The following is a 14331-nucleotide window of genomic DNA, read 5'->3' as shown; positions in this document are numbered from 1 at the left end:
CGAAGCTATCAAAAGGAAGATTTAGTTTGGCGCATGCGTAGTGACGCTCGGAAGGACGGTGGAAAGTTTTCAAGCAATTGGGAAGGGCCATTCCGTATTGCCGATACAACAGCAGGAGGAGCATATTACTTGGAATATTTATCAGGAAAATCTATACCGAGAACGTGGAATGCCACGCACCTCAAGTTCTATTACAGTTGATAAATAAACTCAGTGCAGTCTTTCCTCACTCGGTTGTTTTATCCCTAAGGAGGGTTTTCGACCGAGAAGGTTTTAACGAGGCACTTTAAATAATTTTACATGAAGAAATTACCAACGTTGGTCAGAAATTAATATTCCCATTATTAATTAATTAATCGAACGGTCGACCAGAATTATAACTTAAACGTTATCAGAATTACCAACTTTGGTCAGGAATTAATATTCCCATTATTAATTAATTAACCGAACGGTCGGCCAGAATTATAACTTAAACGTTATCAGAATTACCAACTTTGGTCAGAAATTAATATTCCCATTATTAATTAAGTAACCGAACGGTCGACCAGAATTATAACTTAAACGTTATCAGAATTACCAACTTTGGTCAGAAATTAATATTCCCATTATTAATTAATTAACCGAACGGTCGGCCAGAATTATAACTTAAACGTTATCAGAATTACAACCTTTGGTCAGAAATTAATATTCCCATTATTAATTAATTAACCGAACGGTCGACCAGAATTATTACTTAAACGTTATCAGAATTACCAACTTTGGTAAGAAATTAATATTCCCATTATTAATTAATTAATCGAACGGTCGACCATAATTATAACTTAAACTTTATCAGAATTACCAACTTTGGTTAGAAATTAATATTCCCATTATTAATTAATTAACCGAACGGTCAGCCAGAATTATAACTTAAACGTTATCAGAATTCCCAAATTTGGTCGAAAATCAATAATTTTCGTCAGTTATAAACAGTTCGTTCGGTCAGAACTAAAATCCTAAGTATAAACATCATTTACTAGATGTCGAAACTAAAATGTTATTAGTTTAAAAATTGTTCACCAAATCGTTGGTCAGAAATTAGTACCGATTATTTATCAACCGGCCAAGCGGCCAAAACTTCAATTACTGAATATTTGTTAGTTCGTTTAACCTTTCGTTCGGCCAGAATCAGTGCGTGTTGCTCAAGTTACAACACAACTATTGATACAAGTCATTCATTTCGATCAGTCAGCAAAAACACTTGACAGAAAAGCATCATATTGACAATAAAAGAGATAAAGACAGTTGTTCAAAGCAGTAAAAAATAAAAAACAGTAAATTGTTTTCAGCCCACACCCCAGGTCCAGGTTTAGACAATGTCAATGGTGTCATCCGGCAGCGCGGATTCTTCCGGTTGTTCGATATCATCTGCCGGCGGCATCTCCGATGCGGGCTCATTCACTGCTTGGTCATTTTCCTCGGTCTCCTCGCCTCCGAGCGACATCAGTCGACCATCAACCACGTCCATGTTGGAGTCGTAACGCTCATCATCAGCCGGCACACCGTGATAGAAAGCCACCTGCCGAACGCCTTGATTGAAAGACTCCTCGTTGATCTTCAGCATGAATCCTTGTAGCTGTTCAACTTGAGCGTTAAGGGATTCCTTATCAGCAACTAATTTTTCTTGTTCTTTAATGGCCACCGCTCGCTCGGCCATCACCTGGTTTAGGGTAGCCTTCAAGGTCTCTTGCTCCTCCTTGGCGAATCGGGCATCGTTCCGAGCCTCGTCGACGGCCTTCAGAGCAGCCTTCAACGAGACAACTAATTCACTAAGTTGAGTTTTTAATTTCGGAATCAATACCGTCTTGGCCCTCTTTAATTCGTCCCTGATGGCTCGGCTTACCACGACCGCACGACATTGTAGCTCAACCATTTCTTCGACCAAGTCCAATGTAGGAATGGCAGCTAAGACACTCTCATCCTCCGGCCTCAAGTCAAACTACATAGTAGGGGCCACCCTTATGGACGACCCCAACATGCTAGTAGGATTGCCCGATGAAGACCGGGCTTCAGCTCGAGGCGCCTTGGCCGGCCGTGCCCTCTTTTTACCTTGGATCGGGGCGACGGCGGGCTCAACCGGAACGACCTCCCGGTCGGATGGTATGGGCGCAATCCCAGCAAGAACATATATCTTGCTCTTGTTAGCTTGCCTCTTCAAGGTGTTCATATATCATTTTAGGCTCGGATCCATCGTCAAGACGATATCTGCAGAATACGCAGAGAGGTAAGAAACACTAAGTTATTAATTGAACGACCGAGATAAAAAGGTGCTCACCGTTCAGGTCCGCCCATTTCTTGGACGACCCATAAAGGGCTATCAGTTCCCGCTTAGGAAGTCTACACGGTAGTTGATTCACAATCATCAAAACTTCCTGATCAAAGGGGGACAGGGATTCCCAAAAACGATGATCAAGGGAAGGGGGCTTCTCAGTCCAATGGAATGAGAATTTTGTGGTCCCATCGGCGTTATAAAACAAGTCTCGACCGTCCGGCTCAACAAACACTTTGAAGAAGTAATCTTTAAAAATTTTATAGGAAGTGGTGAAGGCAGCAAAGCGCACATTCCCCGGACGACTGGACAACGATAACCAACCGACAGGAGTGCTCGAGTAAGTGTTATAGTAATACAAAAAAGACTCGGGGGTCGGCGTAAGGCCAAATACTTGACAAATGACTCGAAAAGCTTGTAAAATTGCCCACGAGTTGGGGTGCCACTGGGTTGGGGCGACATTGAGAATCTGAAGGATACTCATAGTAAAACTGTCAAAGGGACTTACATGCAAATGAGAAAAGAAAGTGCTATATACAAAGAAAATGTCATGGGGGGCATATTTTCGACCGTGACACACACGGTCGGTCACACTGCATATATCAACGGTCAGTGCCTCAGTCGGGCAGTCCGGTGCTAGGAAATTTTTATGCGCAGCAAGAAATTCGTCTAATTTATTAGAAGACTTTATTCTACTAGGGATTTGGAGGATGGCCGGATCGACCCAATCGTAACTTGGGCCGTTCGATGCCTGACTCGCACTACTAGATGCAGTGCGAGTCATAGACGAATCTACGACATTTGAAGACTCTACAGAAGAAAGCATAACTAACCTTAAAACGGAGAAACTGACACTAGCAATAGATTCGGCACCCGACAATTGAAGCAAATGACACAGGAATCAGAGGATTCAGAGAGTGAAAGAAGTTGGAAAACCCTCTAACGTTCAAATGAAAGGCTATTTATAGAGTGAGAAGTGAGAGAAGAAAACCCCAACACTCGTCCAACACCGTCAGATCAAATTTAATCCAATGGTCAAGCAAACTCGGCATACGAAACGACATGAAATCCTCACCGTTAAAACCATCGAGATGGGACAACATCCTCCAAACGAAAGCTCTGCCATACGTCACATCTCTGCCATGCATTTAATGAAGCCAGCTGTCTAGCATCACCTCGAGAGTCACGCGCGTCCTATACGACTCTTCGGTCATCCGTATCCTCGAGTCTGGGGGGCAAGTGTACCGGTCGGCACCGGACGACCGAGACGTTCTCGTTGAATAACTTAAATTAAATACAGAACGTGGTTACACGTTAAGTAACGAACAATTACAACAATCGTTGACTAAGTCAAAACACGTTCTCTAGATCACTCTCCTAGTTTTCAGGAAACCACCAAGCACGACCCAGGGACCACTAAGCATGTCTCTAACCATCAGCTGCTTGGCCCATATGGCCAAGGCCCAAGTCAACCTACTAAAGGGACTTCTGAAAGGGGGAAAATGTACGTTTTTCAGATATCAGAGAATTCTCACTTGAGCACCATCGTTGACTTGAGCATCGGAGTGCAATCGCAGGTACCCTCGCTGGCCGACCGAGGCACGCAAAGAGGAAAAGAGACTTGAAGAATAGGACAACCAAGAGTGAAGTAAATACCGTGTATCGACGTGGATCAACATTACTCAGTCCCCAATATCCATACAGGTACACACACCAAAGTAAGTGACCTTGAACCTCTCAAGAAACACACTACCTTTGGCAAACCACACCAAGAATGTTGATCTTGAACACCTCAAGAACACACAACACTCCTTGGCAACACAAATACAAAAATACAGTAATTAAGGAAGAAGGGAATAGAATACACCTGAGTATTACAAAGCTTAAAGTTCAGAATTACAACCCAATCGTATTCCACACACTTAAGAATGATCCAAAGCTCTTTGAAATCTTGGAAAAGCTGTTTTGATAAACTCCTTTTCTTACTTCAAGATTAGGAGCATAAAACCACCTTTATATTGACCAACCAAGTGGTCAAAACACATTTAATAAAGGAGCCAAGGTAGTTAGGATCATTTAAAACATATTAAAACCACTTAACATAATTTTTTTAAGGTTTTCAGAAAAAAACAATCAATTGTTTTGTCGAAACAATCGGTTGAATTGACTTGACAGCAAAGTCAAACTTTTCAAAAACCTTTTCAAAAACTGCTAAGGTAAAAAAACCTGTTGTTTCGAAATTTTAACCTGTTCAAATTTCAATAGCATTTTAGAAAACTCATCTTTTCAAAAGGTTAAAGATTCAAATGAACTTGGATCATCTTAAGGAGTGAATTAACAAATTTCAAACAATTAGACAACACACACACCCAGAAGCAAGGTCTTGAAGCTTTCCTCTTGGATTTGGAGACATCAAAGCATCTTGTTCAACAACTACAACTAGTTATTGATTTACTAGTGCAAAAATTGCATTTTACACTGGTTTTAAGAGGCATTTCCTACCACCGGTGTAGATGTGGGTGTTGTAAAATGTGAATTACATATAATACCGGTTAAGCCACCAGTGTTATATGTAGCCCTATATTACATCGTTTACTCGAGCCAACCGGTGTAATATAGGGTCTTAAAATGTGGAGGGGTAAGCCCCTATATTACACCGTCTGAATCGAGTAACCGGTGTGATATAGGGTCAATTTTGAGTTATGAATGAGGCCACATATTACATTGGTTAAGGTAACAATCAGTGTAATATGTGTAGGTTGTGAAGGATAGGAAGGATGTGATCGTGGAGTAAAGTGAAGATGTTTAGACTATGGAGGATATGAATGTGGATGCTTATAGATTTTTCATATCTTGGTCAAGAATTCTTTCGAATGGAAAGCCAAATGGAGGAATAAACCAAGAAGGAATTGACTATCAATGGGCTACTGGCAAATGGTTTAAAACCATTTGTGACTCTTTTCCTTTGGTGTCTTCCTCAAACTTAGAAGATGAATATGGTGGCTTCTTAAGTACTCACATTATGAAAGTTTTTCAGGACTATGCAGAACTTTGCTGCAAGGAACTTAAAGATAGAGTGAAGAACTGGATAACTTTGAATGAGCCATGGACTTACAACATCAAGGGTTATACAGTAGGGACAAAGGCTCCAGGTCGATATTCTTCTTGGTCCAACCCTTATTGGAATGGTGGTGATTCTGGGACTAAACGATAAAGAGAAATACAACAATCCTGTAAATTCTATGACAATGGATTTTAATAAAGCTGAAATAGAAGTTGTTTTCAGTTCTCTGTCAAGTGGAGTTTTTGCAGGTTTTGGAAGAATAATAGCATATCAAAAAAAAGATTGATACATATGTTATCAACACAAAACATCAAAACGAAAGATATACAAACCTTAAGCAAGACATGTTTTTTTATAAGGATAGAAATAAGTATCTCATTCTATTTTATTTATTTCTTATTAATAAAAGAAAATAAAGATATAAATCTTAAACGAGACATATTTTTCAGACTATTATTAAGGAAATAATAATTATCAAATTATATGCAATTATTGTATGCAATATTGTACGATATTGTACCCAATTATATGCAATTAATTTAATAATGATAGAATCTCATGATTAGTATCCTACCTAATCAGATTGTAAATTGGGGAGAGAAACTCCCTATATATTTCTTTTACACGAAGTGATGTAAATACACATAAGAGAATAATAAACATCTATTCTTCTTACCATTTTTTTATCATTTTCTTATATGGTATCAGAGCACTGATCTTGGTGCCCTGATAGCCTCTCCATTTTTATCCTCTAAATAAAAAATCATGTCTGGCAAAGAAGACATCAGTAACGAGTCTGATAGAAACCTCGTACAAGGCTTCAGTGCCGAGCAAATTCAGCAATTGGCAAAGGCTATTTACTTGCTCAACAATAACGGTAAAAGTGACATGTTTGTTAGCTCTGCAGGTTTGCTTGCCCATAACTCCTCTTCTAATTCTGCTTTTACGAAACCATGGATTTTGGATAGCGTAGCAACCGATCACATTGCATCTGATTCACAATTTTTCACACACACTTCATCATCATTTATTTCAAATGTTAATCTGCCCACAGGCTCAACTGCCGTCTCATGTCCATTAGTAAGATAACCAGTTCACTAAATTGTTGTGTCGTTTTTACTCCACATGGTTGCGTTTTGCAGGACTTGGCTATGGGGAGGATGATTGGCTCGGGTAAACAACATGCAAGCTTATACTACATGTCCCCTCTTCCAAACCAAGGCCACGCATCTCAAATATCGACCAAACCTGATTTATGGCACAAGCGCCTCAAACATCCTTCTCCGGCGTCTCTACAACTTGTATCTTCCTTACTACCTATCCCTATCAGTAAAAATCTCATTCCCATTCATAATAATTGTAGTATTTCTCCCAAAGCTAAACATACAAGGCTACCCTTTCCTTTAAGCACAATAAAATCTCATTCTCCATTTAATGTATTGCATTGTGACATTTGGGGTCATCATAAAACCCCAACTCATTTTGGAAAACGTTTTTTTCCTCACTATAGTTGATGACTATACTAGATGTACTTGACTATTTCTTATGAATCACAAATCTGGAACCCAACATCTCTTAGAGTCATTCATTACATTTGCACATAGAGACCACCTGCAAACTAGAAGTGATATGAAGTAGGGAGGAACATCCTTCTTCTTTTCTAACTTCCCCTTCGATCTCAGAGAATCAGACTTGTGGAAAATCTTTAAAAGATGGAGAAGGGTGAACGACCTCTTTATATCTAATAGATTAAATATCAAGAAGCAACGATTTGGATTTGTAAGATTTCAAGGAGTCCAGAACATCAAGGAGTTAGAATATCATCTAAACACAATTTGGATTGGGAGTTGGAAGATGAACGTTAATAGGCCAAAATACAACAGGGCAACAGATACAAGAAAAGAGTGGAACGTCAAGTTGAAGGAGAAGGTAACAGAGGCCGAAAAAGAAATAAAAAAAGAATGGAGGGCTAAAGGATCAAGCATGTACGCAAACTCTGTTAAGTATGGTTACAGAGGTAGAGCACAAACACAGAACAAAGAAAATGTGCATGCTATACACTTTAGAGCAGAGGAAACTCCCAGAGAATGGCTAAGTAAGTGTTATATTGGGAGAGTCTCAAATCTTAACAAGGTATCTAGCCTAAACGAAGTTTTATTTTGGGTGGCCTTGGATATACAAAGGTCAAATTTTTGGGGGGTTTCCATGTGCTGTTGAAAAGGGAAAATGAGATGAAGATCAACGATCCATAAAGGAGAATAAAGAGTGGTTTGAAGAACTGTTTGATACAATAATTCCTTGGGAAGAACAATTTGTAGCCATGGATAAATTGGTTTAGGTGAGATGCAGGGGTTTACCACTGAAGCTATGGAATTCAGACTGTTTCAAGCACATAGCAGCGTTACTGGGAACCCTGGTCAAGATTGATGAGGCAACTTTGGCACTGGAAGAGCTCGAGTACGCAAGGTTCAAAAATCAGAGTTTCAATGGGGTGTGAGGCGAAGATAACTAGTTACATGAAGATTAATGAGGTTCTGTATCAGGTATCGGTGGAGGAAGAGAGCACTGTCCCAGACTATAAACTGTGTCAATGCTATTGGAGTGAAGAATCTGAAGGCTTAGACTCAGAGGTGGGTTCAATTGCATCAAACGGTTCAACGCACTCGGGGAGTAGGAATTTCGAGGTTGGAAGAAAGGTGGCGGAGGAGAATTTGATGGTGGAATTGCGAAATGCCCAGCCATCGTCGGAGCAAGGTCACCGGAGATCGGAACCTATCGGTACGGTGGGTGGTAGCGAGGCTCTTTCGGCTAGACCTCTAAGCCCCCTCTCTGCACCTATTATCTTAGGAAAGGATGACCTAGGGGCTATTTCCCCAACGACTCTAAGTAGGGCTGACGTGGACAAGAGGATTGGGCCTTCAGAATTGGCCCAAGATGGTTTGGTTTATGCAACCCATGCGAAAATGGAAGGGAGGTGCAGAAGCAAAAATCTATTGGAGACCCCGTCGAAATCTGGCCCAATTATCTATGGAGAGGAGAAGCTTTGGAACGGATCATTTGGGAGGCTGCCCATACCCAAAAATTTCATTTCTCTTGACGAATCAGAACAGAGAGTCCTTAGCGGGGAAGTCAAGATCACCTCACACCATGTGAAAGCACGAAACAGAGTAACCATCGTGCCCCCTCTAACTCGTTCGCGGTTGCGAAGGAGAATAGGAGGATTCCAACGTGCACGACGAAACTGGTAGCGGCAGGAACAACAGACTCATGTCAAATTTCGATGTCAGTGGAAGGGATCAAAGGGGGGGTTAACGGTTCATCCAAGTCTGTATCAAGGGTGGAGGATTCGTTAGGAGAGTCACAAGAGGCAAATCAGTCATCCAAGCAACACTTCTCTGTTGTCGCAAAGAACAAACATGAGCAAAGCCAATTTCAATCGGATTCGAAATCAAACAGAATCAAAGATACTTATCTTCTGCTCGGCAAGCAAAAGAAAAAGGGGACCCAATTGATTGAGGATGAGGCGAACTACCAGAAAAAGCAAGTCCACAATTCGATATAAGGGTTCTGGGTGGGAGAATCAAGCAAGAGCATCAAGCGGGATGAACGCAAGAATATAAGGTCAGTCCTATCTCAAATTAGTAATTCTGTCTCTAATACGACCATTAATAACTGTAATCGTTTATTTTGGTTGAAACATGGGAGCCTTGAAACAATTAGAGTGTGGGAGTTGGGTAAACAGTTAGGGGCTTCTTGCGGGGAAGAAGGAAAAGTTATGGTAAGCTTAAAGGAACTAGAAAAAAGGGATAGGTTTATGAAACTTAAAAGGGAAGCGGGGGACGTTTTAGGTTGTTAATGAGAATTCTCTCTTTAAACGTGAGAGGGTTTGGGAGTCCTGTAAAGTGGAGGTATGTTAAGGAAATTATTAGAAAGGAGGGGATTAAAATGTTATGTTTGCAAGAAGTAAGAATGAATAATTTCAACTTAGATTTATGCTGTAAGTTATGGGGCGATAATGACATTGATTTTTTATATAGTGAGCCAGCAAACGGGTCAGGGGGTATTCTTATGATTTGGCATAAAGTTTTCTTCCAGTGCACCAGCAACATCATAAATAAAAGGTTCATTGTGTTCTCTAGGTTATCTAAGGAGAAAAATATCTCTGTTGTTGTGGTAAATGTGTACTCTTCCTGTTTAATTCACGAGAAAACACAAATGTGGTCAGAATTATTGGAGATTAGGTAAAGGGAACCTTGCAGTTCTTGGTGCATATTGGGGGACTTCAACTCCATAAGAAATGAGAGGGAACGAAGGGGGTTTAATAAAGTAAGCGGTAATAAGAGAGAAATGCAAGGTTTTAATAACTTCATTGACAATATGGAATTGGTGGATATACCTTGTATTGGAAGAAAATACACTTGGTATATACCTAATGGCAAAGCAAAGAGTAGGCTTGATAGGTTTTTGATGTCCTTTGAATGGTTACAATTCTAGCCAGGTAGTAAGCAATACGTTATAGAGAGACAAATATCTGATCACTGTGCGATAGTGTTAAAATCAAATGTGGCAGATTGGGGTCCAAAACCTTTTAGGTTTCTTGACATTTGGCAGGATGATAAAGAGTTTGTTAATTTTGTTAAAAGCAAGTAGGATATTTACTTGGTTCAAGGTAACAAAATTTTGGTGTTAAAAGAGAAACTGAAAATGCTGAAGAGTGACCTAAAAGGTTGGAACATAGATGTTTTCAGGTATACTGAAAAGTCAAAACTTGAGATCTTGAGGAAAATACAAGAGTTGGATTCGAGAGATGATGAGGAAGGTTTGGATGAAAACAAGATCATGGTAAGAAGAGAACTCCTGAGCCAGTTACAAGTTATAAATGAGAGAAATGAATCCCTATTACAACAAAAGTCAAGAGCGTTATTGATTAAGCAAGGGGATTCAGACTCTAAATTCTTTCATGCTTCTATCAAATGGAAAAGGACGAGGAACGAAATAAAAGGTGTTAATTGTATTCAATCTGGGAGTTGGGTGGAAGAACCAAACAAGGTAAAAGAGTTGGTCTTGGAATTTTACAAAAACAAGATGTCGGCAATCGAAGATATCGGGGTTATGTTGGACAATGTGGTTTTTAAGGAGATATCCGATTCTGAAAATAGGTTCTTGACTGATTCGTTCGATGAAAAAGAAATAAAGGAAGTCATCTGGAATTGCGATAGTCATAAAAGTCCTGGCCCAGATGGGGTAACCTTTAGCTTCATTAAAAATAAATATTTTAGAAAAGGACATGATGTGAGCTGTAAAATTCTTTCATAAAGAGGGGATGATTCCGAAGGGTTGCAATGCGTCCTTTATAACGTTGATCCCAAAATCGGAGAATCCCCAATCCTTTGAAGAGTATAGACCTATTTCTCTTGTTGGTTGTTTGTATAAGATTTTGACGAAAGTGCTAGCTAATAGGATTAAAAGGGTCATTCCAAATGTAATAGATGAGTCTCAATCTGCTTTTCTGTCTAATAGAGGTTTGTTAGACAGTGTTCTTGTATTGAATGAGGTTGTGGACGATCTGAAAAAAAAGGAGAAAGAGCGGGGTGATAGTGAAACTTGACTTTGAGAAGGCATATGATTCGGTAAGTTGGGAGTTTTTATTTTATATGATGGGAAGACTAGGATTATGTGGGAAATGGGTTCAATGGATTAGAGTCTGCCTTGAATCAGCTACAGTCTCGGTTTTGGTAAATGGTAGCCCAACAAAGGAATTCAAACCAACTAGAGGCCTTAGACAAGGAGATCCGCGACACCGTTCTTGTTCCTGATTGTGGCACAAGGTTTAGCTGGTTTAGCAAAGCAAGCCACAAGAAAGAACCTGCTTTCGGGTTTTAAAGTAGGGGGCAAGAAGGTGGAGGTAAATTTGTTACAATTTGCGGATGATACTCTTTTCGTGTGCGAACCAAACGTGCAGAATATCATGTGTATCAAGGCTATTCTAAGATGTTTTGAACTAAGCTCAGGCCTCAAAGTTAACTTTCACAAGAGTAAGATTGGGGCAATCGGAGTAGATAGGTACAAGGTGAATATGTATTTTGAAATTCTTCATTGTGGTTTAATGAATATCTCATTCACCTACCTAGGTTTACCTATAGGTGGCAATCCATCTAGGTGTTCTTTCTAGGAACCAGTGTAATTAAAGATAAGAAAGAAGTTGTCTGTTTGGAAGGGTAGGAATTTATCTTTTGCGGGAAGAGTGTGCCTTATAAAATCTGTTATCAATGTCGTTCCACTCTTTTATCTATCCTTCTTTAAAGCCCCAACTAGAGTGTGTAAGGAAATTATTCAGATACAACGGAAATTTCTGTGGGGGTGGGGAAAGGAAGGGAGGAAAATTGCTTGGACTAGTTGGGAAAATATCTGTAAAGCGAAAGAGGAGGGAGGTCTTGGCATTAAACGTATTGACTTTTTTAACAAGGCTCTCTTGGCAAAATGGCTGTGGAGGTTAGACTCCACTGAGTGTGGACTTTGGAAGGAGGTATTGGAATCTAAGTATGATTTGAGGAGGTTGTTGAATTTATGTACACCGAATCGAAATAAGTTTACATCTAGATGGTGGAATGATTTATCTAAAGTTGGCCTATCGGACCAAGGCGACAATTGGTTCAATCAGAATACAACTTGGAAAGTTGGAAAAGGGGACAAGATCAAATTTTGGAAAGATGAATGGCTAGCTATTGGCCAACTCAAAGCAAGGTATGATAGGTTGTACAACAACTCTGAGCTTAAAGATAAGACTATCGAAAGTCTTGGCAGCTGGAATACAGGTGGGTGGGAGTGAAAGTTCAGTTGGAGAAGAGAATGGTTTGAATGGGAGAAGACTTTGGTAGATGATTTCATGTCAGTAATATCATTGACGTCATTTCAAGCAGATAATGAGGACGTAAGGTTATGGAATGACCCTCCATCATACACTTTCTCGGTTAAATCTGCTTATAATAAGCTAGTTAATCACATGCAAGGGGGGGTATCAGTGTTTGGTTCTCTCTGGGATCTGAAGGCAATGCCCTCTGCATTGTTCTTTGTGTGGAGAGCTCTCTCGAATCGGATTGCGACTAAACATAATTTGCATAAGAGGGGAGTGCCACTAGGGGATACTTTATGCGTGTTTTGCGGAAGGGAAGAGGAGACTTCTTTGCATATCCTCCTCTTATGTAGGGAGTCCAGTAAAGTGTGGAATATGTGCTCTAGATGGTTGGGAATTAGTTCGGTGAATCACAACGTGTTGAATAACCACTTCGAACAATTCTCTAGCATTTGTTTTAATAAGGAAGGTAATAGACTTTGGATGAGTCTTTGGGTGTCAATTGTATGGACTATTTGGAAGCATAGAAATAGGGTTACCTTTAATCAAGAAAAGGTAGATGCAGAGGAAATTTTCACTATGACACAAGTACAATCATGGGTTTGGATGAAACATAAAGATAAGAGAGTCACTTTCTCATTTTCAGATTGGATTTTATCTCCTTTAACCTGCGTAAATATTGTAACAAGGTAAGTGCTGTAATTTTGTTCTTCCAAACTTTTACATATTCCTGCTTGAAAATCATAGGAATCCGGACAATCTTCAATATTAGAATGTTTTGGTTAGACGTTTTTTAATATGCTTGTAGAAGTCCCTATCTTGTTTATTGTTCTAGAATTGTGTGGTGGGAAGGTTGTCTTTTCTTGGTGCAGGTTCAGTCGTGGGGAGCATAATTTTTTCAGTAAAAGGGAGTACAAAGAGACAAAGCACTTTAAAGGAAGAGGAGCTGTTTTTACGTTTTTAATTATTAATGTTATTAATGTTTTGTAAGGTTGAGGTTGAAAGAGTCTCTACTTTGTGGGGAGGCTTTGGCATGATGTTGAAGACTAGGCTGGAAGTGGTTTTAAGCTTAGGTTATAATGAGAATCTTCGTAACTGGTGTAGCCATGATGGATTACCTTATTGTATGCTTCGGTGGTAGGACTGAGACTGGAGTTGCAATCTAGTAATAAAGACCTATGCTGCACTGGTGATGAAATGACATCTTATTTTTTACAGCTCAATTTTTAGTTGGGTTGATAGAATAGAGTTTTTTTCAGGGTTAAAAGAGAATGGTTATGGGTGAAGCGTGTATTTTGTTTTGGGTAACAGGGAACCATTATGTGTGTAAGTTTATCCTGCAGGTTGATGGGGGTTGTTTTTTGTTTTTTGGAGCCAAGGTGTGCTTGGTTAAGTAGGTTTCTTAATTAGTTTTTTAAGGTTCTTGTATAAGGGTTAGGACACCCCTAAAGTGTCCCTAATTTAATTTAATTGATTTTTTGCTGAATTTTTTTTATTACATTTGCACAAAATCAATTTCAGGCATCTATTAAAACCATTCGCGTTGACAACGGACTGGAATTTAAGGTATTGAATGTCAACGCACTTGCGTCTACACTCCTCAACAAAATGGAGTAGTAGAACGCAAACATAGACACGTTTTAAACACAACATGAGCCCTCCTATTTCAGTCCAATTTACCATTAGAATTTTGGGGAGAATGCATTTTAACTGCCACATATATCATTAATCGCTTGCCATCACCTTTACTAAAAAATAAATCACCTTTTGAGCTACTATATAATCAACCACCTTCACTTTCTCACCTAAAAACTTTTGGTTGCCTCTGTTATGCAACTGTTGTTTCACCTAAGCAAAAATTTGATCCGCGTGCCCGAAAATGCATCTTCATTGGTTATCCTCACAGTCAAAAAAACATACAAATTATTTGATATAGATGCAGACACTTTTTTTACAAGTCGGGATGTCATCTTCCATGAAAGTGTTTTCCCATTTTGCCAACAGTCACACACAATCCTCACCTCCATTACAAGGTATTTTTCCCACTATTGACATTGACTTACCCACTCTTGTCCAACATTCACTCGATCAACCATCTTCTCTTAC

At 39.5% G+C, this 14331-nt stretch overlaps 1 pseudogene; it reads left to right on the top strand.

Annotated features, from left to right (window-relative positions):
- The first annotated feature begins 5120 nt into the window (after positions 1-5120).
- Positions 5121-5522, top strand: LOC150024808 (putative beta-glucosidase 9 pseudogene; annotated as a pseudogene).
- The last annotated feature ends 8809 nt before the right edge of the window (positions 5523-14331 follow it).

This window comes from Phaseolus vulgaris, chromosome 10, assembly GCF_051622355.1.
Source record: "Phaseolus vulgaris cultivar YP4 chromosome 10, ASM5162235v1, whole genome shotgun sequence".
In the NCBI taxonomy this organism is placed as follows: domain Eukaryota; kingdom Viridiplantae; phylum Streptophyta; class Magnoliopsida; order Fabales; family Fabaceae; genus Phaseolus; species Phaseolus vulgaris.
The sequence above is the reverse complement of the archived record's forward strand: the minus strand, read 5'-3'. Positions and strand labels throughout refer to the sequence as shown.